This window comes from Meriones unguiculatus, chromosome 1 (assembly GCF_030254825.1).
Source record: "Meriones unguiculatus strain TT.TT164.6M chromosome 1, Bangor_MerUng_6.1, whole genome shotgun sequence".
NCBI lineage: Eukaryota > Metazoa > Chordata > Mammalia > Rodentia > Muridae > Meriones > Meriones unguiculatus.
In genome coordinates this window covers 109,004,361-109,031,208 of record NC_083349.1, presented here as the reverse complement: position 1 = coordinate 109,031,208, position 26,848 = coordinate 109,004,361, and the positions used below count along the sequence as shown (strand labels likewise).

General features: G+C 47.5%; 1 protein-coding gene across 3 annotated transcripts in view; it reads left to right on the top strand.

Moving 5' to 3' along the window:
* Positions 1-26,848, top strand: part of Mapre3 (microtubule associated protein RP/EB family member 3) — a 49,215-nt gene that overhangs the window by 8,178 nt on the left and 14,189 nt on the right. Inside the window, exon 1 of one of the 3 annotated variants that reach the window (XM_021635447.2) lies at positions 20,676-20,814. The exons of the other annotated variants lie outside the window; for them this stretch is intronic. The gene's annotated coding sequence lies outside the window, so the exon portion shown is untranslated. Of the gene's footprint in view, positions 1-20,675; positions 20,815-26,848 lie in introns of those variants that run through there. 3 annotated transcript variants of the gene reach the window in all.

Here is a 26,848-nt window from a genome sequence, read left to right as displayed (position 1 = left end):
ACCTATTTGTTTCCACTGTCACCATGAATTTCTACACTTCTCAGAAGTATTTCTTTAGGTAGCCTCCTCGTTTATCTTTTGAGCGAGCACAGCATGAGCCTTAACCATGTTGGATGGATGTATCTTAAAACCACAGCCAAGCATCTTGAGTCCATCCACAAAGGAAACTATCTCTCTTGAAGAAACGAAATGTAAAACAATTATGACAAGAAAGGGAAAACTGGGCTGGAAAAATGGCTCCGCAGTTAAGAGCTCTTCAAGAAGATCCACGCTTCTTCATGGCCGCTCACCACCATCTATCACTCCAGTGTCAGAACACCCAATGCCCTCTTCTGGTCTCCTTGGGAACTGCACATATGTGATACACATACATAACATGCAGACAAGGCACACAAATAAAAACATACACACAAAATGAAAATAAATCTTTTTAGTGCGGGTCTTAAAATAGACTTATTTGCTTCTTTTTGTTTTTCTTTTGGTTTGGTTTGGTTTTTGGTTTTTTGAGACAGGGTTTCTCTGTGTGGCCTTGGCTGTCCTGGACACACTTTGTAGACCAGGCTAGCCATGAACTCACAGAGATCCGCCTGCCTCTGCTGCCTTCAAGTGCTGGGATTACAGGCGTATGCCACCACTCTTGGCTCCTCTTAACTTTGGCTGTTTAAATGTATCAGCTGGCACAGCCAAGGGCCCTGTGTTTGGTGGCCTGCCTTTCTCCCAGGCTTTTTCTCTGAATGGCCAGAGCTCCAGTGCTCCAGGGCCTTCCTATAGACTTTACCTTGAGTTGGGTTATGTGTTCTTGCTCAGACCTCCATAGCCACCTGTCTTTCTCTGTCTTTGTCCCATTTCATTTGTCTATCAGCTCAGAGACCCCTTTTCCTTCCAGTGTAAACATGGTTGTCTCGGGTAGGCTTTTGCCAGTAGTGGAGCCTGTTCATCTTCAAATGCTAGGAAAGAGACACTTCTAGGGGATCCAGGATGTGGAGTGGAGACACATATGGCCTGTTCCACAGCTTGGTCTGTGCTGCAATCAATGTTTACTAAGCAGGGTCTGTCTCTTCTGACTGTCCTAACACTTGTTCCAGATGGGGAAGGCACAAGTCCTGCTGCCTGGAATTATTAGTGAGCAAAGTCTTTGGTTATGTCTGGCTGGAAAGGCTCCACTACCAAGTGATTGTTGACTAAGCAAGTCACCTTATCTTGAGGGCACTGTTGTCCTGGTCACCTTGTAATATGATAGAACTATAGTGTAGTGTCCTAGTCACCTTGTAGTGATGTTTCCTGCCGGGCAAGAAGCGAAATCGTAGCTGGCTTTGAGTCAGCAGGATCATGGTTAGGATTAATGTGTGTGTTGCCATGTGGAAGAGGCAGGTCTTGGACCCCTGGGTGAAATTCAATATTCCTTCCCACGTGAGCAGTGTTGTGCTGAAGGCTTATCTCCAGGAGTGGAAAGTGTCCCTGGTAGCCAGGCCTCCCTGCAGCATCAGACTCTTGGCCACAGGCCAGCCTCGTCCCCTTCCTTGCAGGCTTTTGCCGTTTGTCAAGGACTCTGATTGTGTCTCTGAGTTGTTCTGATTTTAGAGCAGTAGAGTTCGCAGCCAAAAGCTCGCACCTGGGGCTGCTGTTCATACCCTAAAGTGACAGGACCACTGCCGAGTGCGGAGGTGTGTTGCACTGGCCCCAGAATAGCAAGATGCAGTGTTTTGGGACGACTCGGTAAGACAGGTATTCCCCAGAAAGTGGAGTTTCCAGGCTTACAGGTTACTCCTGCCGTAGTGCACACTGTCGTCATGAGGCCTTGTAAGTAGGGTCAACAGGTACTTGACAGGTGTTTTCTCTGGCTTGTATGCAGTACATACACACGTATGTAGGCATGCGTGCATGCACTGTATATGTTTGCTACACATTAGTGGTAATCCAGCTAATTTTTCGTTAGAAAATTAGTGTGACAGTGATTTTGAAGGAGTCCTCACATGTTGACTGGCACGAAGGAATGGAGTTGGAGTCTACCCTCCAAAGCTATGGATTTAACCAAGCGAAAAGCAAAACTTGAATTTGCCATGTGCTCAGAGTGCTGTGCCAAATCCGTGAGAGGGAATGTGTGGTCGTGGCATTAGATATTATGGGTAATCCTCCTGTGTCCTCCGGCACCATCCACTTGACCCTGACCCTGACCTGACTTAGAGTATAAGGGGTTATGCCTGGGCTGTCTGTGGGCACGAGGCTGTTTATAGGAGAGCTGAGCACAGAAAGACTTTAGCATCCACTGGAAGGTCCTGGAGCCAATCTCCCATGAGCTTATGTACTAAGGGATTGTTGTATTTGAAGACAACCATTCAGTGGAAGGAGAAAGAGGGCAAAAAAGAACTGTTCTTTGAGACCCTGGGGAAAGGGAACCTTTGCAGTCGAGGCCTCGTCTCTCTCCGAGACTGGTGGGAAGAGAAAAATGGCTTTTTCCCCAATAGGTAAAGTTCAGGGAAGATGGCTGGCATCCTGGTAAGAAATGTTTCACTTCTGAAACAGCCAGGGCTGCTTGCTGACGAGGAATGAGGGGGTGGTGGTGGGAGATTAAGGTCTTGAAGGCCTGAATTAACCACAGTGAGGATTTAGGCTGGGCATTTGGAGATGATAAAAGTTTTATTGTTCAGGGCAAGGGCCCTGTTGGGCATATGAATTCATAATGGACCAGGTTTCTGTGCTGGCCCAGGGATGCAGCAGAGGGGAGGGGCACCAGGATTGGGACTATGTGACATTTTCAAGGCAGGGTTTCTGAGGAGGCAGAATTTAGAATGGCTGTGGAGCAGCCGGCCCTATGGCAAAAAGTGAAAGAAAGGGTTCCAGATTTAAGGCTGCCCACCAGAATGAAAGAGCAGAGGAACCAGAGGCTGCAGTGAGAACAGCAGATTTGGAATGAGGGCTGGACCACAAGGAGGTTAGAGACAGAGGAAAAGCTTCCCTGAGGTTGTAAGTTCTGTCTGTGGCTGCCTTTACCTTCATTTACCTTTGTACTCCTTGGAATTGTTTCAAATGGACATGTATAACCAGCCACATTTGAAATAGATAAAATCTCAGAAGAGCTGGGCTTCATGGTGCAGCTGGCTTGCCTTGACACTGATGAGGGAGGTGTGGAAAAGGAAAGAGATCACGGAGTCCAGCGCTATAAGTTGTTGGCACTGGGAGGAGCCTCTGCCCGTCAGCCGGCTGCTCTGAGGGCCCAGCTTGTCACCACTACCGAGGCGCCCAGCCGCTAGCCCTTATCTGCCTGCACGCAGAGTTTAAACTTGAGGCACTGGCTTCCTGCAGGCCCCAGAGCTGTATCTTAGATGTACAGTTGTGTGTGCCAGGAGGTTTCTTGTCCTCTGTCCACAGGCCTTTCCAAGCCATTTCTTAGTGGCCCTTTGTCCGCCAAGGCGGACCATCTCTGAGTCCTCAAGACTGACGCCACCCCTGGCTAGATCTAAGTGCAGTTTGTGAGCGAGTGCCCACCTTCACTTATATCTTGAGTGGAATACTTTGTGCAGTGTGTAAGCTGTACGACTGTGTGTAGCTGTCCTTTTTCCTCACTTATTTTCAGGCTTGGCCTAAGGCCTTTGCCTCCACTAACCCTTCTGTCCTGACGTCCTCCTAGATCATCTACTTTGACCCTGACCCTGACTGACACCCTTGCTTACAGCCTTTCACCTGGTCGACTCAAATTACTCTCATGCTGGACAACTGAAGGCATTCACCCAGCTAATGCTACAAAGCAGTCACGGGGCTGATGACCCTGGACACACGGGGTGGAAACCTGAGGGAGGTCAGGTTGCGAGCATGAGTATGGGGAGCAGGAAAAGCAGGGCTGCCTCCTTTCCTGGACCCTAAACTGATCCTACTCCTTGCCTGGCCGCTGTGTCAATGTCCTTTCCTGAAAGCCAGGGCCCAGTCAGGGCCCAAGCAGGAGCCTGGCTCCCAGCCAGTCCTCACAGGAAGGAACAAACAGCCCTGCGCAGGCTTCAAGCCAGGTGGGGTAGAGCCGAGGTGCATTGTTTTACAGGGAGAATCAGATGGGCTCTTTGTAAACAGCCTCATTCATGGCCATCTTCTCCCCCTTTCTCCTACTCCACCTGGGAGAGCATCTTTAGTGCCTGGCTTGTGATTGGGTAAAATCAAGGGGAAGACTACAGCTAATGGGCTGCAGTAAGTAAGAACCTTAACCCTGGAACTCGGAGATGTGGTCTCAGAGTCATAGGGCTTTGAGAAGGTCCTATCTCTTTGATCTCAGTTTCTCTTCCTGTAACATGAGGGCGCTCTGTGTGCTGGGCCCTCTGCACGCAGCATCCTTCCCTGGCTGGTTTAAGCTGATTCTCCTTAACCTTGGCTGCCTTGGCCTAACTGCTGCTCCCACAACAAAGCATTCTGTGGCTTCCACCCTTGTTCCGCTCTAGCTCCTGCAGTAGCTTTCTGTCACTGTGACCAGATACCTGTGGAAATCAACATAAGGGGGGAAAGATGTATTTTGGCTCATGGTTTCAAGGGTTTTAGTCTATTGTCAACTGTGTGTGGTGCTTTGGGCCTGCAGCAAGAAGAATATCAGGGCGGGGAGGGTGGGGGTGGGGCTCACCTTGTGATGGCCAGGAAGGAGGAAGAGAGGGAGGGGAGAGAGGAAAAGAGGGAGAGAGAGGGAGGAGGAGAAGGAGAGAAAGAGGGAGGAGGGTGAAGGAGGGAGGGAGAGGGTGAATGGAGGAGAAAGAATATACCCCAGTGACCTCCTTTAGATAGACTGCACTGCCTAAGAGTTCCACCTCCTCCCAACAGGACATAGTTTGACCACTAAGCCTTTAACACGTGGGACTCCCATCCAAACTGTGGTAGCCTCCATTACAGGCTTTTCCCGATTGTGGTCACAGTCATGAGCAGGCTGAGGTCCCTGGGTTGTTTCTAAAAGGAATAAGCCAGGGACTGGGGGTATCACCCAATTCATGGAACGCTTACTGAGAATTCGCAAGGCCTTGTGTTTCGTCCCCAGCACCACAGAGGCTGACATGGGGGTGCACACCTGTAATCCTAATGCTGAAGAGGTGGAGAGGCAGGAGGATCAGGAATTTAAGGTCATGTCGTGAGTCTGAGGCCAGCCTGGGCTATGTGAGACTTTTTAACCCCCTCCCCCAAGAAATAACAGATGGGAAAATACTGATATCATAAGCCAGGTGGTTATGATAGGGATGGGAGTGCTTTAATGAACCATTTGCTATCACATACATCTCTGTCTATCTGCTTGGATATATCTTAGATTAGAAAATTGTTTTTATAAGTAGATTAAAGGCCTCTGCTTTAGAAATGTTCTGCCCCAGTATTTGTCCTTTGTAATATTCAATGTGCTATAGCAACAGCTTATAATTATCTATAGTTGTGGGTGTGATCTCTACATAACAAGCTCCTTGAGGCAAAGACAAGACTGACTTACTCATCCACATGAGAACTGGTGATAACTTAGCAGTCTTTATTTTGTGTATGTGTGTGTATATTTGTATGTAGGGGTGTGTGTATGGTCTGTATGTATGTGGTATGTGTTCACATCCAGGCCCACCTGGTGGCTCACAGCCACCTGTAACTCCAATTCCCAGGAATCTGATGACTTTTCTGGCTCCACAGGTATCAGACGTGTGGTGCGCACACAGACACACACACACAAAGGCAAACACTCAAATGCATAAAATAAAAATAAATATGTACATTTAAAAAACAAAGTGAGATCTTACTAATTTTTATTTGTAGGAAAATTGAGAAAGTTAGAAAAGGGGGAATGAGAGGAGTAAAACCATTTAGGCTGGGCATGGGGCACATCTGAGCACCAACACTTAAGCTGAGGCTGGAGGATTGGGAGTGTGAGGGCAGCCTGGGCTGCAGAGGCTCGTGTGTCCAAAACTCAGAAAGAAAGTAAAATAAAGTACTTTTTTAATTAAGAAATTACAATTTCTTAATTATACGACTCAGAAGTCATCCTAAGGGGTAGTTTAGGTGGACTTCAGCACTACCCAGTCTCTTCAAGTCTGTGTGTGTGCGCGTACGTGTGTGTGTGTGTGCGTACGTGTGTGTGTGTGTGCGTACGTGTGTGTGTGTGTGTGTGTGTGTGAGTGTGTGTGTGTGCGCGCGCGCGCGCGCGCGCGAGCACGTGTTCATGTGCATGCCTGTGTTCTGTGCATGCAGCTGCGAGGCTGCGCTGTTTACCTTGGTGAACATGGACTGCATCTTCTTTCATGTTCGCTAACTAAATTAGAGCCCTCATCTGCCCTAGGGTTCCCAGCAGTCACATTCCAGTCCCAAGGCGAGAGCCCTAAGGGAAGTGCTGCCTGTTGCTTCCACAGCTCTGGTTTTGGATTGTCCCCAGGTTCCGTTGCATTATTTCCAAAGACTGAAATAAAATATCAGGAACTTTGTTCTGAACTCACTCTTTGTCCTATTTAGGGTTACTCATGCTGTGATGAAACACCATGACCAAAGCAATTTGGAGAGGAAAGGGTTTGCTTGTCTTATACTCCCAGATCACTGTCCATTATTGAAGGAAGTCAGGGCAGGGACCTGGAGGCAGGAGCTGATGCTGAGGTCATGGAGGGGAGGTGCTTACTGGCTTGCTCCCCATGGCTTAGCCTTCTTTCTTTCCTTCTTTCTTCCTTCCTTTATTTCTTTCATTTTGTTTTTTTGAGACAGGGTTTCTGTATGTAGACCCAGCTGACCTCAAACTTAGAAATCCACCTGCCTCTGCCTCCCAAGAGCTGGGATTAAAGGCGTGGGCCACCACTGCCTGTCCTCAGCCTGCTTTCATATAGAACCCAGGACCACCAGCCCAGGGATGGCACCATCCGCAAGAGGCTGGACCCTCCCCATCAATCACTAATTAAGAAAATGCCCTACAGGCCAACTTGGTAGAAGCATTTTCTCACTGAGGTCCCTCCTCTCAGACCATGACTTCTGCTTTCATCAAGTTGACATAAAGCTGGCCAGCACACTCTGTGGGGTCCTGCCACTGCGCTTGCTTAAGAGCTAAATACGTAGGCTATCAAAGGTTCGCGCTGCCTTAGCTAAGCTGACCTGCAAGTTTCGGAATGCAGAGGAGCGGCAGGGACGTCCTGGGTCCCGAATTCATTCTCTTAGCCTGGGTACCAGCCTCTGAGTGCCAGATGCTACCTGGATGTGCTTCTGCTCTGAGAAAGGTTGCTGGGATGCACGCTCTCAAAACACTCTCCTCCCTTGTGCCAAGGTCGCTGTCAGTCTGCCGGGTCCCGCCTGGCCATGCTCAACTGAGGTACTATATGACACTCTCGCCTACCGTAACTCACAAGATACGATATTCTGGGCATCATTTTTCCATGTGCACACACTTGTCCAGAGGAGCTCCTGAGAGAGTCGGTCTGAGCATGTAAAGCTGTTCCAGCAGAGGTAGCACAGCAGGAGACTCCGGGGCGCGACCACACCAGGCCAGTGCCAGCCACAGCCAGTGGGGCAACCGTCACAACCAGAGCATACAACAGACTTTTCCGCTTAGTGGGTCCAAGTGACAGGAGATGATTTGTGCAGTGATTTTCAGTTGCACCTCTAAGAACTTACAAATGTAGTTTCTTGGAACAACACATGTATCATCTTAGGGCTCTGGAAGTTGTCAGTGGGTTAGTGGACTGAATGGTGCCTTCCAAAGTGTCCTGAATCCCAGAACTTGAAAATACTGCTTAATATGACAAGAGAATGAACGGTGCTTTATATGGCAAAGGGGGTAGTTAAAGAGCTGGTGATACACTTAAACCCAGCACTAGGGAGGCAGAGATAGTCAGGTCTGTTGTAGGTTCAAGGCCAACCTAAGATAGTAAATTCCAGGGTAGCCAGGACTACATAGAGAGACCCTGTCTCAAAACAAACAACAAACAGGTAAAGATCTTGAGCCTGGGTCAGCTAGGGGGGAGCCCTAAATGCACTCATGTCTCCTTACTGGGGATGAGATGTGGCTCTGTAGGTCAGTGATAGAGCACTTGTCTGACTCGTGCAAGACCCTGCGTTCTGTCTTCAGGCAGGCAGGCAGGCAGGCAGGCAGGCAGGCAGGCAGGCAGACACACACACAAACACACACACCTGTATGTGTAAGGAGAGGTAGAGGGATTTTATGAAAGAGGAGGAGACTGTGAGCCACGGAGGCAGAGATTGGCGTGGTGGGGCTATAACCCTAGGGAGGCCTAAAGCCCCTGGAAGCTAGAAGAAAAGCCAGGAGCAGGTCCCCAGGGTCCTCAGAGGGAGGAGTGCAGCTGGGCCAACACTTAGATCTGGGGCTTCTGGTCCCCAGCATAATAGGGAAATAAATGTGTGTTGTTTTAGCCAGAGGACGGTCCATGGGTCAGAGTGCAGGTGCTGGCAGGGCGTTCCTTCTGGAGGCCAAAGTTGAAAATGTGTCTCCTTGCCCTCCTTGACTCAAGGACCTGAGTCACTCTGCTTCTGTCGCCACCCTCCCTGGCCCTCCAGCTTTCTGGGACCCCACTGGCTTCACCTAGATAATCCAGAAAAGCCTTTCCATCCCCACACTGCAAAGTCCTCTTTGCCATGTAAAGTAACAGATTCAAAGGTTGTTGGCATGAGGGTATGGATGTTTTGGGGGTGGGGCCTTAGCACAGTCTGTAATCCTTCAGGGTATGGGGAGGAAAGGTAGGTCTAATCACCCTCTCTCAGGGAGACCCCGGCAGAGGCTGTTCCTTCAAGCCTGGGAAAGGCAGGATCAAGGAAAGGAAGAACTGGGATTATGTGGACCAGGTTTCTCTTCCAGGTCCTTTAGGCAGAAAACTTCACAAGTCTAGATGAGTGATTAAAAAGGTGACGGTCTGGGGCCAGCTTCGTGGCGTTTGGCACACTGTGTGCCACTTGCACACTGTCCAGAGGACATGAGTTCAATTCCCAGGTCCTACAAGGTAGCAGGAGAAAACTAACTCCCAAGAACGCTGTCTGACCTCCATGTGCATGCCCCGGAACCTGTGACATCTGTACACCCCCTCCTAAACTAAAAAAATAATAGATGAGGGTGTGAACGACCTGGCTGGGATGAAGAGCTCCCTTGACGTTTTTGAGGTGAGAGTGGAGCAGAGGGCATCCATCTTAGTGTTCGCCGTTGGTGCTCACCAGGAAACTAAGCTAAAGGAACTTCAGCTTAGCCCAAGGAGGACATTTTATGCAGCCACCAGTTACAAAGCTGGTGTGGAGATATGTCACAAGAAGTGTGCACAGTGTGAGGGCAAGAGGTGATGGACAGTGGGAGGGCTAGAGCTGATAAGAGGTGGTGGACAGGTTTTCATACTGAGAATTGCGGATTGCATGGCAGGTGCTGGGGTTCTAGTTGCAAAAGATAGAGGAAGCCCATAGGAGTGTCGGCCAGAAGGGAGAATGAGGGGCCAAGGAGTGCCATTAAGCACTTCCATAGAAGGAAGACAGCATGGGACCAAGTGACCACATGCCATGGCTACTGAAGGCAGGTGGTGTTTGAAGCCATTTGAATATATATCAAGGGGCTGGAGAGATGGCCCAGTGGTTAAGAGCACTGCATGCTCTTCCAGAGGACCCGAGTTGAATTTCCAGCACCCACATGGCAGCAATCAATTGTCCATAATGCCAGTTCCAGGGGATCTGACACTCTCACACAGACATACCTCCAGGCAAAGCACCAATGCACATAAAATAAAAATAAATCATATGTATACATACATATACATATTCATTAACACATGCATGTCTATCAAGACTATCAAAACTAGAGTCCCAATTCTGTTTCCGCCTGTCTCTCCAGCTTTGGAAAAAGAATGATTTCTTTCTCAGAAGTAAATAAAACTTCCTGCTTAAAGAGGATGAGAAGACATTCATTATTAATGTTTATTTTCACATTTACACATGAAAGGCATGCTGACTTCAAAGCAGTAGATTGGGACCGGGAAAGAGAATTCATTCTTGACATTAAATTTATCTGCTGGAAAACACTCATGCCAGTTTTGAAAAAGTTCCTCATGGGTGAATATAAAGTTGGGAATTTCAAAAAGAGATTTGACAACCAACTAAAGGACGAGTGAACAATTTATTAGGACGGAAATGTTCGGGTTCCTAGGCACCCAAACTCATTTCTAGGACGAGGCCCCAGGCAAAGGTGACAGCACACAACCAGGTTAGGCATGCTGGGGACAGTGAGAGGCTCTGGCTAGTTCTCGCAGGGTCTCTGCTGGGCCACCGCCCTCACTATGCAAGCTTCACTGTAGCCCTGGCTGGCTTGGAACTCACAGAGATGCCTGCCTTTGCCTTCTGAGTGCTGGGATTAAAGGCGTGTGCCCCCATGGCTGGCCCATAGGCTGACTTCTGCTCCAGCTCCTCTGTCATTACACGAAGGTTTAAGATTCTAATTGGTGCATTTCACCTTTAAAAAGAGCTTTTTGAATACTTGTTCTGGTTCTGAACACAGTTTAAGGCAGTGTTCTGCAACCTTCCTCATGCTGCGACCCTTTAATACAGTTCTTCACATTGTGCTGACCCCCAACCATCAAATTATTTTCATTACTACTTCCTAACTGTAAATTTGCTACTGTTATGGACCGTTATGTAGTATCTGATGGGTAGGATATGCTACCCCAAAGGGGTCGCAACCCACAGGCTGAGAACCACCTCCTTAGGGTTAAAAGCTACCAGAAGACCCCATCCTGCAGCTGCCTTTACACAGACAACACTGTCAGCTGACTTTTACACCCTCCCCCCCCCAACAGCCTAGCTGGCCTAGAACCTACTGTGTTGCTGAGGATAACTGATCCTCCTGATGCCGCCTCCAGAATGTGCCCCACACTGTTTATGCAACGCTGATCAAGCCCAGGGCTTCCTGCACGCTAACACTATGCCAGTCAATATTCCCAGCCTCCAGGGTGTACCTCCTGACCCACTTGCCTGTGCCACGGTAATACGGCACCAGTGTTGCTCATGGACCAGCTTCCTGGTGGTAGAGGTGCTACCTGGTGCCTTTAAATTCAAGGCCATCCCCTCCGTCTCAGCATTCCGTGATGGCGTAAGATAATATCTATCCTCCTAATTTTTAAAATGTACAAATTTGGTCATCAAGAAAGAACACTGTGTACATTTATCTACTTTAGAACTGTTGGCAGCAAAAACCAATCAGCTAAGAGTCATGACCTGTGACCCACCCCATCAATGGAAATTTTGGTTTTTGTTTTGGAGGGTGATTTTTTTTTACACCTATGTAAGAAGGCAACACTTTTCTAAATTTTTGTTCTTCACATTGTATTCATCCCATCACAACATTCTGGAACCCAAGAGAAAAGACTGAAGCCTTGGAGGAAGAGGGAGGGCACAGTGTAAACTGCCATGTCCTGCAGTGACTCGGCTTCTTACTGGCCAGGAGCAGGGCTAGCAGATGCGTGTTCTCTGGAGCTGAGCTTCGCAGGCATCACCAGGCAAGCCTGTGAAAATGCAGTCCTGAGCCCTAGCCCACACATACCCTTATCTGGACTGGGCTGGCCTTGGGATCAGTGTTAGTAATAGTCCAGCCTGTCCATCCCCACTGTAAGTTCTGAGGACCTCTGCCTGAAGGAGGTTTCCCTCTTGAGGTCAGGCTTGGCTTGAAGAGCTTCATGCAAAGCCAAAAGGGATGCTGCCAGTTCCTTAGCAGAAAAAAGATCCTGTTCTTTTGTGTCCCTTTGACCCAGGAGAGAGCTGGGAAGTTCTGGCCCTATCATTCACTGCCACTCAACTTGTTCATAAATAGCCTACAATTCTAGCATTTTTGTGTTCTGAATTGATATAGAAGTCAAGTCTTGAGATGTCACTGGCTTACTTCTTTCATTGTGTGATGGTGTCTTAGGGCTTTATTGTTGTCAAGAGACACCATGACCATGGCAACTTTTAAAATGGAAAACATTTAATTTGGGCTGGCTTACAGTTCAGAGATTTAGTCCATTATCATCATGGCAGGGAGCATGTCAGCATGCAGACAGACATGGTGCTGGATAGGTAGCTGAGAATTCTACATCGGGTTCCACAGGCAACAAGAAGAGAGACACTGGTCCTGGCTTGAGATTCTGAAAGCCTACCCCCAGTGATATCCTTCCTCCAACAAGGCCACACCTCCTAATAGTGCCACTCTCTATGGGCCTGTGAGGGCCATTTTTGTTCACACAACCACAGATGGCATTCTTCAGTTTTTCTTTACCCCCTAGGAGGAAAGGCCTATGAAGGCATTATGGTTTGTTGGACATCAGGAAATATCTTCTCATCTCCAGAGCTTCAGGAAGCCCCTCCTTGGTTTGGTCCGAGAGAGAAATGGGTACAGATGCTGAGCTGAGCCCCTGTCCAGAAAGCTCTGCCTGCTCACCTTAATTAATAATGAAAGTCATGTCTGGGCAGGTAATCCCAACACTCAGGGAGACAGAGGCAGGCCAACCTGGTCTAGAAAGTGAGTCCAGGATAGCTAAGGCTACACAAAGAAACCCTGTCTCAAAACAAACAAAAATAATGGCAGTCACGGTTCACCTGTGTGACTCGAGGGAAAGGACAATAATGTGAGCAGAATGACAGACAGGCTTGACTATGTTCTCAGTTTCAGTGTTGCTGGCATGCCGGAAGAGTCGGCTCCTCGTGCCTCTCATATTCCTCTGTAACATAGAAAATGAGGTCACTGCCTGTTCCCACTGCCTGATCATCAGGCCATGTTAAGGAGACTTTGAACTTTTCAGATGAAAGATGACATGAAACTCCAAAGTGAAGAGCTGGCTGCGGGACGAGGATGGAGGACTGCTGAGTCAGTGCAGGGTGTGAGGATGTCCTCTGCCGTGGAGCTCTGGGGAGATGCTGGTCTGGTGAAGGACAGAACCACACCATCACACACAGAGAGGCGGCCTAGTGGAGTGGCTACAGCAGAGCCTTGGAGTCTGAATCAGGATTCGGGGGCTGGGAGACACGGCACAATCCTTAGGTGATTCTGATGCACCCCAGAGTTTGAGGAGCATCTCTACCTTGCCAGCATGCCTTTACACACCCCTCCCCAAATGAGCAGCCCCCCAGCAAACTCCTTTCCCACTCAGCAGCCCTTTCTGTTCAGGCATATCCTGTTCATCGCACACGGAGCAGGTGGCACACTGCTGAACGAACCCAGCTCTTCCTTCACAGCCAGGTCACACATCACCTTCTGGCTCGACCTTTTCAGGCTGAAAGAATACCAGACAACCTGCAGAGAGTGGGGTGTTTCTCCATGTCTACACGGAAACACGACCGTGGAGTTTTTAGAGGGGGAAGGTCACAGAATATATTCTGATTCTCTTTTCTCTAAGTGTTGATAAAAATATATGCACATACAGCTCAACTTATAGAAAGGTTTGAAGAAAACATGTACCTATTAATGGAAGTTTACTTGACCCATTTGTTATTTATATTTATTTATGTAATTTTCAAGTTTAATAGCAGTAATAAGAGAGTAACTCCCTGCATACTTGTCGTCATAATCCTTGTAATAGCGTGTCACCTTTGTGCTTGCTGCTTCCCCCTATTCTGCAGTGAGCTTTGTAATGACAGAGGCCTGTGCTGCGTCTGCCTGTCAGCAGCACTCAGCATTGTCCGTGACACTTAGTGGGTGTGGAATACACATTTATTGGGTTTTAAAAATAAAAAAAAGAGGACCTGGTGTTGAATGCCTGTAGTCCCAGAGTTCAGAAGGCTGAGGAGGGAGGACTGTCAGTCTGAAACCAACCTGGCTGTCTTTTGAAGAGAGGGAGGGAAGGGAGGAAAAATCTGAAATGCCTAGGAGTCTCAGATGGTCATCGGGGGAGGGCATCAGGTCTTGCTTGATGAGTGGCTGGTGGTCAGTGGACACTAGCAAGAAGGAAATGCTGTGTGGAGCACGATTTCCCCTCACCAAAGACAGAGTTTGGCAGTGAGAGGAGAAAGAGGACTTGAAGGTGGGTCTGCGGGCCACGGCCACTCATGTTTTAAAGGCATGGCTCCTCAGTTCTACAGCCCATGTCTGCCAAAGAAACTGCTGCTCTTTGGAGATAGAATAAAACATGCTGTTCCTTTGCAGTACGTAAAGAAATGGGCTCGTTTTCAGCAGTGTCCTTAGCATCCCCATTTCTGTCTCTCTCTGTCCAGCACGGTGAAAATGCCTCAGTGGTCTCTCTGGAAGGTCCTGCCACCTTCTAGGCATCCACTTTGTCTCACATTCACAGAGCAGCTTCTCAGACTGTAAATGCAGACATCTATGGACAGGTGGCCACTGTCTGTGTGCCATTCTGAAGCAGCTGTCCCGTGGCCAAGCGCGGCTCTTCACTTTGACCCACTTCAGCCACACACGTGAGAACTGAGGTCCTATCCTTTACTACCAAAACCGGACACATACTTTGTGCCAAGTTTCTGGTAGAAATTAGAGCTTTTCAGTCTCATGATTTGGAGAAATTAGAAGCTGTAATGGTAGCTATATCTAGGAAAAAACAACAAATGAGATGTTTACAGTGTTTGCATCCAAAAGGTATTGTCCTGCCTTCTAAGACGAGTGAGTTTCGAACTGACGACATAGCTTAATGCTAGAGCATTCACCTAGCACACTCAAGGCCTTGGGCTCAATCCCCAACACTGTTCTTTTTAAGTAACTTTAGATCTGGAGAGACAGCTCAGTACTGAATGCATACTACTCTTGCAGAGGACCCAATTTTGATTCCTAGCACCCCATCAGGTAGATCACAATTGCCTATAAGTCAAGATCTGGGGGATCCGGTGCCTCTGGCTCCAAGGGTACCTATATTCACATGCACAAACACATACACATAAATTTTAATTGCGTTCTTTTGCATTTATTTAAGGGTAAGGTCACCGTGCCATGGTGCATGTGTAGAGATGAGAGGACAACTTGGGGAGTTGGTTATCTCCTTCCACTTAGGTTCTGAGGATCAAAGTCAGGTCACAAGGTTTGGGGTCAGACATCCTTAACCACAGCCTCACTAATACCCTAAAAAGTGATGATTTTAAAGTAATATTTTAGAATAATCATAACATTTGGTCATAACACTTGGGATGAATATTAAAGTAATATTTTAGAATAATCGTAACACTTGGGATGATTATGAGAGGAAGAAAAGACAGGTCACTCAATAAACATTACAAATCTACTTTGGCCATGTATTACAATGAAAAGATGAATGTTAAGTGACACTACCCCTGTTCCTGTCCTTGAACTCATGGTTTTAATATACTCTGCCATACTCTTGAAAACGCATAAATCTAACAAACTGGAAGTGACTAGTAATTGATTATTACTCACTGGTAGCCTCATTAGGACAGTGTGTGCGCCAGAAGTGGGAAGCTGACTGGAGGTCCTCTGTGTTCCTGTGTGGAGGTTGAGTCTACACACTGTGCCATTTCTCCCCAAGAAAGCCAGGCTTCTGCTTTATCTCCTGCATGCATTGTACCTGCACGTCCTTTTCACCCTGTCCTGTTGTTCTCTACTGGGGCTAATCTCAAGGCAGCCCTGAGGACTGCATGGCTCCCCCTTGTTCTCCGCTAGATATACTGTGCTTGCTGCAGTGGAAGAGCTGGCAAACTGCAGTGTAAGAAACTGAGTCACTGTACTCCTTTCTTGGCTCCTTTGAAGCCATTTGTATGAGTCACTGTAGGCTGGGTGGTGTCAAATTGGCTGAGCTTCCCAGCAGATTACACCAGTTTCTCTAGTCAAGGCAGAAGCCCCTCTCCAAGGTACAAGCTGTTCCCAGGGACAGGAGTTCTTTGTCTGGTGGGAAAGAGCTGGGGTGATCAGAAGGAAGTGTGGGGCCTGCCTGGTTTGGAGTCGCTTGCTGACTTATGGGAAGAATTGGGAGTGATGTGTGAGAGGAGGAAGCCAGGCTCGTCAGCAAACATTACACATCTAGTTTGACTGTTGGAGAAAATTGAAAAGACATTAGGATAGGGATGTGCCTTGCTGCACTGTGGGTCTGCCATGTTGAAGCCAGCTGAGGAACCCTCTGTGTGTGGCGTTCTCAGCCTTATCAACACTGGTGCTTGCTGGGTTTCGACCATTGGTTAAATCTAGAAGTTGGTATTTGACTGGAGAGCCAAGGTCACATGACAGGGATACAGTGATCCACCCTCTCTGAGCAGGGACTGGAGTTCTTTCATGGACAGAGACTAACAGCTTTGCCTTAAGGATGCCTCCTGAATACCCCAGGAGTTGGCTCCAGATGGGTGGGAGCTGTCCAACATTTCAGCCTACTGTTTCTCTGCCTGCTGGAAGGAAATGGAACGTGCTCTGGACCTCTTGGCTGATTGGAGGCCCACAAGATGACTCAATGAGTAAAGGCATTTACTCATTCAAGTCTTAGGGTTTCTGTTGCTATGATGAATCACCATGACCTGAAAGCAGGTTTTGGAGGAAAGAGTTTATTCGGCTTACACTTCCACATTGCTGTTCATCATTAAAAGAAGTCAGGACAGGAACTCAAACAGAGCAAGAACCTGGAGGCAGGAGCTGATGCAGAGGCTGTGGAGGTGCTGCTTACTGGTTTGCTCCTCATGGCTTTCTCAGCCTGCTTTCTTACAGAACCCAGAAAGACCTGCCAATGCATGGCACTATCCACAGCGGTCTGGGCTCTCCCCCATCAGTCACTAACTAAATGCCTAAGTGGATCTTATGGAGGCGTCTTCTCAGTTGAGGTTCCCTCCTTTAAGACGCCTCTAGTTCGTGTCAAGTTGACATAGACCAGCCAGCAGAGCAACCAAACCTGACTCTCTGAATTCAATCCCAGGACCCACATGACAAAAGGAGAGAACTGACTCCATACAGTTTGTCCTCTGACCGTCACAAGCCTGCTGTGGTGCATATGTGCATGCCATGCACACGTGCACACGTGCACACACACACACACACACACACACACAAAGAAATAAATGGAATTCTTAAATGCACTATTTAGTTGTGCACTGTGTTCCAGGGAAACTGACACAGCTCCGGGTCCTTGTCTCTCGGGTCTTTAGGTGTGACAACTTTATGACCAATTCTGAAGGGCACAAGGCCCTTCAGACACTGTCTACAGCTATTTGCCCAGTTGCATACATGCCAGAGATATTCAACTTGGCACAGCAGGGACATGCTTCTTCCTAGACTGCAGTGCCTTGGAAATCAGAGCAGTAATCAGAGCTTGCTTGTGAGTGTAAGAGCACGTAGACTTGGGAGGTGCTGAGCCGTGTGTCACCCTTCCACCATCAGCGTGGTGACCAGAATCTCAATCGCAGCCAAAAAGAATGCTGGCACACTGGACGGTGTCCGACCTTCTCTGACAGAGTTTTACTCTCCAGCCCTTTGTGGATTCTGTAGTAACTGCCCCTTCTGCTCAGACGCGTCACAGCAACCAGCCTCCACATCATGCTGTTATTAGTCTTCCAGGTCTGTAGATTACTTTCTACAGTTGGTGAATTAAGTCAGCGCTGCTTGGTGATGCGTGGGGAACTGTATCAGTCCTCTTTATAGCATACAGTGGACTGTATCTCCTGCCAGGTGACCCTGTGTAGAACACATAAATACTTCCTAGTGGGCACTTAGCAGGCACTGGCTGAAAGGGCCAATTGGGGAAAACTGTACCTTGGCCAGCCAGATGATCTCAAAGCTCCTGTCATCTTCCGAGGCCAAATGATAGCCGCTACTCACAGCAGGTAAATGCAGGGTGTGTCTGTATCCAATAGATGTGTTAAACTGGAAGTCATGAGTCATGACCACAGAGGGAGCTCTTCCTGGCTTTGCCACAGTCCTCTTAAATACTGGTGTGCTTAAATACTGGACTCCAGCCACCTCTCAGAAGTCCAGGACTCTTCAGAGAAATGTCATCTCAAGACTGGGATGGGGAGAGTCCCTTGGCCTAGAATATCTTACTGTGTCAGAAATTGAGGACCAGGCCACTGGAGAGATGACTCGGTGGCTAAGAGCACGGGCTGCTTTTCCAGAGGGCCCAGGTTCAATTCCCAGCACCCACATGGCAGCTCAGAGCTGTAACTTTGCTTTGTTCCATTTAATGTGAGGTGCTTTCAGATAACCTTTCTCATTTGATTCATTTGAGCAAGAAGCAGAGAGACAGGAGGGAGCAACCAGCAGCAAGACTTTCAACTAAAGAGCAAGGCACCAGGAGGAGTCCTGAGACCCTGTCGGTGTATGAGGGTACTGAAGGCTGTACAAAAGATGCCACACTCAGGTGCATGCTGGGACTCTGGGTCATCGTGCTGCTGGCACCCAGCTACTAGAGGGGAACATTTGGATCCTATGTAGAGGCCACTGAGGGGACCTCTTAAAACCAGAAAGTCAGTAGGAGTCTGAAGCACCTGAACAGAAACTGTACAGTAGCTACCTTGGCAGTTGTCATGAACTCTTCGTTTCCTGGCCCAGGCTTTCTGTGGTCATTTCTCTACCCTGTTTGAGGTGGGTCCTTTGCATAGTTGGTTGAAACAGAGAGCCTTGTTCGCACTAAACAAGCATTCTCCCACTGAGCTACACCATAGCCAATCCTGAAAGTCAGATATATGTTCATTGTAGAAAAAAAAAAACTAATTTTTTGGTTTTTTGAGATACAGTTTCACATGGTGTACCTGGCTGTCCTGGAACTCACTCTGTAGACCAGGCTAGCCTCAAAATCAGAGATCCATCTGACTGTACCTCCCAAGTGCCAGGATTAAAGGTGTATGTCACCACAGCCCAGCCATTATTGAAAAAAATTTTAAATCCAGATAAATCTAAAGAAAAAAAAGTAAAAAAATCTCCTATAATTTCACCATAGGCAGAAAATTAAAATTGCAGAATATATCCTTATATGACTCTTCCAGGCCTATTTGTTGTTTGCTCCAGCAATACAACCCCCTTAAAATGTGATATGAACACACACCGTCACCTGTTTTCCCAGGACTTTTCAAAAACACTTGACTATTTATTGGTGGCATACACATGGCACAGCGTGAATGTGGAGAGGTTAGAGGTCAGCTCACAAAAGCCAGTTCTCTTCTCCTCCCCTCTGGGTCCTGGAGGTCAAGGTTGTAAGGCCTGGAGGCTAGCATCTTTACCTCCTGAGTCTCCTCAGCAACAATTCTGTCAGGGTTGTTCTGTGGGATTTTTAAGATTTCTTACTCGTAGTGATGTGTATTAAATATGCAGTGTGTGTGTGTCTGTGTATGCATGTATGCACGTGGGTTCTTGTGGGAGGGGTACCTAAGGGGACCAGAAGATGATGCTGGATTTCCTAGACTTTGAATTACAGGCGGTTGTGAGCTGCCTCTTGGAGGTGCTGGGCCCCTGAAAAAGCAGCTAGTCCTCTCTACCTACCACTGAGCCATCTCTCTCAACCCGGCCCTAGCATTGTTCTGATGCAAGGAACAGCCAGCTCTATGGACACCTTGAACAGGTGTGTATTGGGGGATGGGGAGTATTTTGCTCATGTGATGGGAACCTGGAAGAAGGAAGTGCAGGCTGGCAAAAGAACGTAGGGACCTACCTTCTAGCTCACTTAGGCCGCTGTGCTACCTCCTGGCCTCAAAGTGACTCGCTCTGAGGGAGGCTAGGGAAGCAAGGGTCTCCATTCCTGGCCTCCTTGTGGAGACAGGCAGGGAAGAAAAACGGAGGCTGAGTCAGCAGCTCCTAATGCCGAAGATGTCTGGAATACGTCTGGACTGACTCTCGTAAGAGGTGTGGTTTAGATGGACTGTGATGCGTTTTAACCGTTTGTTATTGAGCATTTCTGGTGCTGGTTTTTCATGATTATAAATCTGCCTATGCCTAAAGCTGGGTGTGGTGGGGCATATATGTGAACTCAGCACCCTGGAGATGGAGGCAGGAGGAAGAGGAGTGCAAAGCCAGTCTCAGGTACATAGTGAAGGCCAGAGGGAGCTATTGAGTCCATGTTTTGAAACAAGTAAATAAATGCCTGAAGTTTGGACCTATCCAAAATTACTGATTTATTATAGAATTCCTAGACATGGAGTTAAGGTCAAAGGGTGTATTTAAAACATAAAGGCTTTTAATTTTTTTCCTTTTCTTATCAATTTGCCCTTCAAAAAGGCAAGAATGGGCCAGTGAGCTCCAGCTCATAAAGGTCCTTCTGCCAATGGCCCAAGTTCAATCATTGCCACACACAAGGGTGGGGCCAGAACTAACTCCTCACAGCTGCCCTTTGAACTTCACACACACACACACCATGGCTCATGCACCCATACACAGGCATGAATAAAATAATAAATGTAAAAAAGTTTAAAGGCAAGGGTGTCTAAACCCTTACCAGCTGTCTTTAAGAGCGACTCTCTCATAGCTCCAGCAGTAGATTTTGTCATTAATTCCTATGATTGTTAACTATGGGGTCATTTTACTTTAGCTATGACCATACTCCTAACTACCCACCAGCCTCATAAGACCCAGAGCAGAGTCCCTGAAGGGGCTGGGCCGGTCCTCGCTCTTCTCCATTGGCACCAAGGTCGGCTGCAGGCCCAGCGTTCAGGCTCACAAGCCCCACCTCACTCGCCTGTCCCTGTGTTGAAAGTCCTTTTGTTTTCCTTATTTGAGCTGGGATCTTACCACATAGCCCTGGCTGTCCTGGCACTCACTCGTAGATCAGGTTGGCCTCAAATTACAACAGTCCTCCTATCTCTGCCTCCCAAGTGCTGGGATTATGGGCTGTGTGCTTCTGTCTTGTCTTGCCATCTCATCTTGGTTGTCATTCAACGCCATCCTGACCTGTCTAGATAGATCTCTACCTGGGATCTGGCTTCATCTGAAATAGCTGTCCCCACATCCTACCATATCACCTCAGGAAGGTAAGCTGACAGGTTTTTGTCATTGTCTGTGATGGAAAGCAGGGTGTAGCTCAATGGCAGAACTCGTGTTTTGTGCATGTGGAGCCAAGAGCAGGGGAGTCAAGAGGAGGGGAGCAGACAGGTTAGCCTTCCTGCAGAGAGAAGGCTAAGAAGATAGCGTCAGTAGACCCAGGGCTATTTAGATCATATTAAGCTGTTGTGACACGAGGCAGTTTCCTGGGAAATAGTCAAGAGAGCAGTTTACCGCAGGCATCAACACTGTTCAAAATACTTATTAACTAGTGAGCATGTAGCCACTGTGTGAGTCAGCCGTCGTGATGGTATAATACCTCTGGTGGAGTCCATGCACACAGCAGGTGCTAAAACGCCCACACCCATAGGCGTGACTGTCTGATGTAAGCAAAGGAGTGGGGAGCCCATCGAGGCAGTTAGGTCAGCCACCAGTGTCTCACAGCACCCCTCTAAAACAAGAGAAAACATTCCAGAGTCCTTCAGGACCTCACCCAGGCCTAAGAGCTGACTCCAGACTTTAAGGACAGTGGGCTGTCTAGGTGCTTTCCTGGGGTGTGATTTTACTCCCTTGTTTATTATTACCACCACCAGAGAAGAGAAAGGAAAACTAAAATCCATGAAGCATCTGACATGAACGGAGCTACAGCCAGTACAGTCGCTACCGTTTAACTCTCGCGTCAGGGCTCCTTCCGGATCCCTCCCTGACTCCACCATTGAATGTTGCTTCCTGTCACACAACTCTTACCAAACCCCGCCTCCAGTCTTCTTCCCACCCGAGTAGAGTAGCCGTCTCTGTTAGGCCTTTTAAGATTCTCCTGCAGTCAGAATTGCAGTAGCCACCTCTGACCTGTAACCACTAACCTGAAATGTCCAAAGTCAAGGTCTGTGTGGCTACCGCACTACCTAAACTTTGGCCTTCATAATATCTGTCCACAGGTCAGTTTACATTTTATAAAGTTGTTTGTATCCTAAATTAGTCATTTACTCTCCCTCTTCCGTGAATTGTCTGTAGTGGTCCTTGTTTCATACCCCACAGTGATGGCTAAAAGACACGTGTATGTTGTAGTAAGAACTTCCGCCCTGGAGAGGCCACCACCCCCTGGAACACTGGTGGTGGGTTCTAAGAGGCAGAGCAGGGACTGGGGCGTGTGGCATCGTTCTCCTCACTTTCCGTGCTCCACCCTGCCTGTGGGCATAGCTCAATGTACTGGAGCGTCTGTTGATACGTGCATCACACCACAGGGCTGTCTATTTGATTGAAGTTTCTTCTCAGAGCCTGTATCCCCCTACTCACAGCGATGACTTGGGAAATCCTATGTCATTTTCTCTTTCTGAATCCAGTCCTCCCCATGTGACCTTTTTTTTTCTCCCCAGACAAAAACTTAAGAGTGGACTATCTTCAGCTTTTTTTTTTTTTCCTGTTGGTACCAAATTTCCCCCTTTCCTTTCAGTATAGCAGGAACACTCTGCTTGCTTAACTGCCTTCGGTGGATCTTCAAAACCTTCAGGCAGGGCACATCTAGTGTCATGTGCGTCTGTGAGAACATTAGTCTGAGGTCAGTACAGATTATCTCGGGAGCGTGACCCATGAGAATTCATCAAGCTTCCCAGACGTTAGACATGGTTGCTAGATGTTAGCATCTCTCAGATGCTATAGGCACAAACAGTTCACAGAAGAGCAATAACTATAGAAATAAGTTCACCATTACTAGTCACCAAAAAGTAATAATTAAAAGAACAACAGAAGTATAAATTTTATTAAATCAACACATTTAAAAACAGTAAGAAGCTGGAAGGCTGGTGCATGCCTGTAATCCCAGCACTCAGGGAGACAGAAGCAGGCAGTACACCACTGTGAGTTTGAGGCCAGCCTGGTCTACAGAGTGAGTCCAAGACATTCTATAAAGTTGTTTGTATCCTAAATTAGTCATTTACTCTCTCTCTTCCGTGAATTGTCTGTAGTGGTCCTTGTTTCATACCCCACAGTGATGGCTAAAGGCTATACAAAAAAAAAAACCAAAAACAAACAAAAAAAAAACCTATCTCATAAAAACAAAATAAAACAGACAAAAACCAATAATACTCAGGGCCTGGGCATGATTTTACCAATAATATTTTAGATCATAGTGTTTAGTTAAAGGATCTTGAACATGAATAAATTTTCTTGGTTTGGGAGGGGGGTTCTCCCCTCCTCCTGAGACAAGGTTTCTCTGTGTATCTCTGGCTGTCCTGTCCTGGTACTCACTCTGTAGACCAGGCTGACTTTGAACTCAGAGATCCTCTTGCCTCCTGAATGCTGGGATTGAAGACATGCACCACCATGCCCAGCATGAATAGAATGTTTTGAAGTTCAAACAGCTAAGAGGACCAACTAGCCTCTCTCCAGCCCTTGAATTCATAGGGCTGGATGTGATGAGGCTCCAAGTGATCTGCTTCTTAATTTTTGCGCAAACTTGCACAATATCCTCTTAAACCAGAACTACAGAGAACTAAAAGACAATAGCATGAGAGAGAAGGGCCTCGTGCACTTTGAACAAGTTTTTGAAAGACCCTGATGCTCCCAGCAAAGAATGCTGATAGAAGTGGGATTACAGATTTGCTCAGAGCTCTGGAACCATAAGTAGCTACTTCCTCATTAGAACCAAAAAGCAAACAAAAGAAAAACAGTCTGTCTAATTTTTTGTTTGTTTGTTTTAGATGCTGTTTTGGAGGTTTCTGGTTTATTTGTTGTTTTTTGAGATAAGATCTCACATGGCTCAGGCTAACCACAAATTCACTATTGAGCTCCTAAACTTTCTGCCTCTGTCTCTGAAGTATGGTGACAAGAAGAGTGCGACACCGTTCAGTTAATGACGTATGTGATGCTTGGTCTTAATTGCCAACCTGACACAGTCCAGAATTACCTAGGAAGAGTGACTCAGTGGGGGCTTGTCCAGATGGAGCTGGCCTATGGGTGTGTCTGTGGGACTTATCTTGATCACCCACAGGTGGCAAGATCTACCCACAATGGGTGGCACTATTCCCTAGGATCTTGAACTGTGTGAGTGAAAAGACTCTGCATAAGCATGACTGCATCCATTCAGTCTGCTCTTGACTGTCAACAGATCCTGGGACCTTGGCTTCCCTTGCAGTGCTGGACTATGGTCTGCAGCTATGAGCCAAATAAACCCTTTCTTCCTTACGTGGCTTTTGCCAACGTATTTTTGTCACAGCAACAGGGAGTAAAACTAAGCTAACACCACAAAAGTCAATTTCCTGTTTTTAGTAATTGTCTATGTTTAGTAATTTAGCCTGTTACTGGAGGAAGTGGGGAACTTTACTTTTGTTTGGATTTTGAGTCTCAAATCACTTTAAAGTGAAAAGTTTGCAAAAATTGAAGAAATGCTGACTTATGCAGCACTTGGAATTCTCTTCAGTGTTTCGTAGAAAGGATAACATGAAGTAAGACCTCTGAAGGTTGTATGCTGAGTTAAATCTCTAAATGCTGCAATTCACTTGTAACAATTTCATTTGTGTGTGGGGGGTTGGTACTGTTGTTTTAATTATAGTGTTGTTACCAAACAGTATATTATATTCACACAAAAATTAAATTCTTTAGAGAATTTCCCTCTTGACCATGCACCCAGAGCTGCTGGTGATGTGGCTTTTGCCTCTTTTTAGTCACACCTTTTGCCCACACATGCCCTCTGGGTAGACTCTTGGCTGCCCCCCCTTTCTTCCTCATTTGTTTGTCTTCCTCTCACCCTCAATCCAAACTCTGCTTTTCCCCCAAAGCCTCTTAGCAGAGCAGAGTGGCTTAATCAGCTTAGTGTGTCTCCTCTGGTCATTTCTCTCACTTGCCCAGCCTGAGTCTCATGGCGCCCTGGAGGCCACATGCCTCGGACAGTGACTGGCATGCAGTCCTGTGTGTGGAGCACACGCTCCAGCTGCGGAGCGTGGAGTGGGAAAGGAAGGAGTGTGGAGGGGTCTCCCCAGTGTTCCCGGCAAACACTTTTGTTTACTCATTGTCTTCTTACACTAATTTTCTTTAAAACTAAAGGTCAAAAAGGCTTCTACTGAACCACATAGCTAAACTGAACCCTGAATTAATACTCAAAACATTTATCTTCTGGCTGGAGATATGGTTCAGTGGTTAGGAAAGTGTGGTGTTCTTAAGGAGGACCCTAGTTTGGGTCCCAGCACCCATATTACGTGGCTCATAGCCACCTAGAGCTGCAGCTCCAGGGCACCTGATGCCCTCTTCTGACCTCCCCAGGCACCTATTCAACTTCATGTAGATTTTGGTAATATTCCCCCTCACTCTTTTGGGGTACTGGCAATTAAACCCAGTGCCTTACACAACTCAACTGGCCTTATAGCTGAGCTATATCCTCAGCCCTGTCCATCCTCCCATTCATCTCTTCTTTCTTCCATTTTTCTCATTTTGAGACAGAGTCACTAAGTTGCCCAAGCAGGCCTTGAACTGACTGTGACCTTCCTCTTTTTCTCGATCCAGTGTTTAACAAAGCAGGGGGATATTCCCCAGCTCCCGAGCCTCCTTGCATAGAGGAGATCTAGAACTGACTTAGAATGGATAGATCCTGAGTTGTGAAGGAACGTGGAGGGTCTCAAACCAAGAAGTATAAGTCTACGTTTAATCTGCGTTGCACTTGAAATTTTAACTAAGGGAATCTGACCTCACTGCTGTACAGGCTGCCGCAGACACAGGTGGTCCTGATGACAAACTCCTGCTCTCCTTCCTCAGCATTCTTTTGGCTGGGACTCCCGAGTCACTTGCAGGCCTAGCCTCTGTCCCCACACTCCCACAGAATGACTCAGGCTTCCTTCATTCCTTCTTGTGCACACTATGACTGTTTCATTAAATTCTGGTCATATCATTAACTGGATGGCCACCCTACTCCTGGAAAACAGCCCCTCCCTTGGCTCTGGAGACTTATCCACCTGGCCCAGCCCTAACATTCCTCCAGGTCTTAGTCACAGGTCTCCTGTTCACTCTGCCAAATAAAAGTGACAGTGAACACACGTCCTATGCCCCAATATTCCCTGTTTACACTCCTCTCTGACATCCTGTCATCTTAGAGGCCCAAACTGGGGACCACCTTCCCCCCAGAATTGCCTGCCAGCCAAACCCCCACTCAAGCCCCCACTCATCCTGTGTACACCATTGGGGTGCCTGGAAGCCAGATATGCTGTTCTAATGATGGGGTTTCTGGATCTTTCATGAATGGCTTCAGCCAAACAAAAAGACTCCTTAAAGACAAGACCAGGCCTTAAAATAATGCTGGTGCTACTAGGGGCTTCACTGTGTTGGGCACATGAGTCAGTGGTTAGCAAATGTTCAATGTTTGAAAGTAAGGCTGGTATTGGAAGGAGCTGACCTGGGGTTGGGAGGCCTGGGCACAACTCTAACCTCGCCAGTGGCTGATCGTGACTGTGAACAAATTACTTGAACCCAGGGCCTTCAATATGCAGAACTGACTTGGTGATGAAGGCCTTATGGGGAGAAATGCTTCCACCTACATGAGTGATGCTTCCAATAGGCATTTCAGGGCCTGTGATAGGTCAGAAGAGAAGCTACGGGAAGATAGGTGGGCCTTCTGGGACCTCACCAGTGTGCTTCCTTAAGGTGGGATCTGTCTCCATCTGGGAGTGACTGTGTAAGGTGGGCGGAGAGGGCAGAGTGCTGAGATCATGAATTTAGATGATGATCAGCTAAACAGAACAGAATCAAACAAAACTGCATCTTAAGCTTGTTCAGCTTCATGGCAGGCTGTCTGGTAGAAAGGCTGGAGGATAAATGAGCAGTTTGTACCCTGTCAAAAGGCCAAGGGGATAAAACTGGGAGGATTCTAAGGGGGCACTGAAAGAGGGGAAGGAAGGAAGAAAGCAGAGAAAGAGCTGAGTGAGCTTAGGGCCAGAGGAAACATACTAATCAGTTCATAAAATCCAACATCAGAGAAGGCCAAGAACTTAACACTGTCCTAGCTGACCACAATACACCTCATATCAGAAGGGATGTTCT